The sequence below is a fragment of the Callospermophilus lateralis genome, chromosome 5 (genome assembly GCF_048772815.1).
Source record: "Callospermophilus lateralis isolate mCalLat2 chromosome 5, mCalLat2.hap1, whole genome shotgun sequence".
NCBI classification, from domain to species: domain Eukaryota; kingdom Metazoa; phylum Chordata; class Mammalia; order Rodentia; family Sciuridae; genus Callospermophilus; species Callospermophilus lateralis.
The window spans coordinates 116,892,588-116,896,181 of NC_135309.1; the positions used below are offsets into that span (position 1 = coordinate 116,892,588).

Sequence of the window (3,594 nt, forward strand, 5' to 3'; positions counted from 1 at the left end):
TTGCACAGGAATTGCATCTGGGTTTCCCAGTCTTTTGAGGTGCTTTGGAAAATTCCTTTCTCCTCTGTCCTCAGCTCTTGCTGTTCCACCTTAGAAATCAGACTGTATTTGCAGAGCTGATTCCCCAGTGAGCCCAGGTTCCTAAAAGCACCTCATCTCTGTATAAATTTTTTTTTGAGCAGGGTCCAGCAATACCCAGTCTTCTTGGGAGAATATCACTGCCACTTCATGGAAGGTCATTGAATTCTACAACCAAGCTGTCAGCAATCCTGCAGTCATTCTTTCTCATATATATTTCTGTCCTAGCTGGACATGATCCTAAGCAGACAGAGCTGGCAGGAAGTATTCCCCTGTGGAAGTCTAGGAGACCAGCAGAGAGTTCTAGCACACACTGTTGGGGAAAAGAAAAATGAGTACAGATGTGTTGAACAGAGCCTGTACCCTAACTGTATCATGGTAAAGAATGAATCCCAGTGAATCCTTGTGTAGGTCAGCTTGACCCAGTTCCATCATATTGGATGTTTTTCCTTATAAAGGATTCTGTTGAGGGGCTGACCATTTGGTATTAATACAAATTTCCCAGTCTTGGGGAAATTTTTCCACTGTCCTCAGCTCTTTTCTTTGTACCACATGAAACGTCAGATCTGGTCTACATGGCTGGTTCTCTGCTCTTATCAAATGCAATTAGATTCTTGTAGTTCTCCAGCATCACATCCCTGTTTAAGTTTCTCTGAGTTGGTCCAGCAAAGTCCACTTCTCCTGGGTCAAGTTCACATCCTCAAAGGACACTGAATCCTAAAAATTATTTGACAACCATTCAGTCACCATACTTTCTTCTTCTGATTTTGCCTCATGAAGACAGAAAAGGTCTTGAAGATCACATGGGGAAAGATCAATGGCCAGCATCCAGGGAGTCTTTAAGACAGTGTTGAGACACTAACCACCAGGTTTGCAAGGCCAGGAGGTCATCCGGATTGGAGTCACTGTAACCAGGATAGCAAGGATGCTTTCCCTTAGACATAGGAGGGAGCCTTCGGCTAAGATGGCTCTTCCCCCACACCCCCCTCCCCAGACAATGGTTCAGGGAAGTCATAAAATTGTAACTGTTGTAGATAAGGACATGGGTGATTATTTCATAGTCTGTATAAATGGAATTGTGAACAGGGGGATCTAGGAACAGCTCAGGGTACCTACCAAATCATTTGTCTACCTGTCATTTTTTTTAGGTTGATTTGCCTTAATACACATTTTATATATTTTTCTATATTGAATTTAAAACATTTATAATTTTTTACAACTATAAGATGAGCTCTTGAAAGACATACCAAGAATATAATAATAATAATAATAATAATAATAATAATAATAATAATATAGTTCTCTTATGTAGAAACTGTCATGCATTCATTTTAATAATAATAATCCTGCAAGAAACTCTCAAGACAGAAGAAGAAATTAACTTAATAAACTCATTGAAGTTGGACAAATTCATACCAAGTAAGTTTTTTTTTTAATTTTTACTTGTTTTTTATTAAAAAATAATGTCTTCTTCTAATCCTATTTGTCATTAGGATAAGATAACTTTATGTAGAGTACGAACAAATTAAGTTTCAGACATAGAGTTGGGAAGAATTTAGCAAAATGAGTCTAGATTAGTAACTGCCTGAAGCAGATACATCCTGTACTCATGGTAAAGTTTTTCACTTGTTAAGTTTGATAAGATAGACCCAACTTCTAAAATCCTGATTGAATGCAAGAATTAGCTCAACCTGAACTAACACTGTTCTTTTAGTTTCTCCAGAGGATAATAGGGACTAGGAGATGATATACTTTTTAGGCAACATTGCCAGTGTAACCCTTTCTAATTCTGACTCAACTTTTTTACAGATACCAGGGAAAGACCCATGATTCTCAAGGATAGCTAAGGAAGGAGAAAAGATAAAATGCTTTTTCTTCCTTAATACTAGTCAATAGAATAGTATGTGAATGAAGAATAAAGTATAATAATTATAATACAATCTGAATCTCAGTTAATTTTCCTTTTTTTTTTAAATGATCAGATAAAATAAAATTGAATTGAAAAAGTAAATTCTACCAAACAGATTTTGGACTTCATATTGAGCTTACGAGACAACACTTAAATCCCTGTACCTGTGGTGGCTTCTATTGCTAGATACAGATTGCTTGGCCTGGAACCCAGATTAATAGACTGTGAGGGGAAAGAATAACCATGACATGAGACAGCTGATACATCAGCAACTATTTGGCCTGAAGTTTCCAGAAGCTGGAAGGATTTATTGGTTTAACATGATAGGTAGGTCTCTCCCAACACAGGGAATTATGGATCAACACTTATTAGTTCCTCAAGGAAAAAAAGTGTACTCCATTAAATTTATTTCCAAGGAAAATACAATTTCCATGTACCCTTCTTGAAAAAAGTATTAGAGAACCAACCTCCATGGAATAAGAAATGAAGCCATGGTAACAGGGATAATAGAAGGGCCTTAAACCCTGATAGTGTACAGGGAAAGGGGAGGGAAGATGAAGGACAGATCAATTACAAAAAATGGTCCCAATTTTCAACATACTCTGGATCCATGCTTTTTGCTCTTTAACTTTTCAGGACCTTCACAATTTGGCTTGGTCATTCTGCCTCACCTCTGATTTGGACTCAGCTATGTTATATGTTTCAGCAAAAAGAATTTTATGATTTATTGAATATAGATATAGATAGATTATAGTTGATAGATATTGGATTTGGGGTGGGCAAATTAGAGTAGGGATGGGCAGAATATAAGATGGAGTACATGCAGTTTTCTTTCCTTGTTGATGTGTTATGTATACGCAGAAGTGCAAGAACTAAGTCAATCCTCTTGAAATTTTCTATTTTTTCATTCTAATTTTAAAATGAAATATTTATAGCTTATATAATCCAAATTAAAATTTAGGCTGGTATCTCTAACAAAATGAATTAGTCACTAATCTCTTTTTTGAAGAGCTATGCTGAATCCATTTGCATTTACAAAACAGATCATTTTCTTAATTAACAATGGTATCAAGGAAGCTCTTTTCCTCATAATACCCTTGGCAGAGAAGATTAAAAGTTGTGTGGAGAAAATTAAAGTGGAGGTGAAATTTTATTAAGTCTGTTAGCATTATTTAAGAAAATTTTCATTGTGGGAAAATGCATGTAAACATAATTTATGTAAAAAAAATGTTATAAAGAGAAACAGGATTAATAGTGCATACATTTGAGACAAACCCATTGTTTTGAGTTCATAAAATTGATTTTGCCTTCAAGTCAAAGAATTGGAATGGAAAAAAGTCCCACTTTTTCCTTTCTCTGTTTTTTCCTCTGTCTATACCGACCAAAGTTACGTATACCTTTTGGAAAACTTATGAGAAATACATTTTCAAAGTCATTAACAATTGGTTAAAAAGGGAAATGTTATTAATGAAACAATTTTTGTGAGTAAGCATATGTGTTATTTACTTTGTAGTTGAGTTACATATTATATTTTCCATTATATCATATCTGTCATCCAGCCAGAATCAGAAAAGTAGACATACAATAATGTATAATTACTCCAGAGA

General features: G+C 35.2%; 1 pseudogene; it reads right to left on the reverse strand.

The window, feature by feature from the left end:
• Positions 1 to 226: 226 nt before the first annotated feature.
• On the reverse strand, positions 227 to 906 carry LOC143400494 (zinc finger protein 426-like; annotated as a pseudogene).
• Between the last annotated feature and the right edge of the window lie 2,688 nt (positions 907 to 3,594).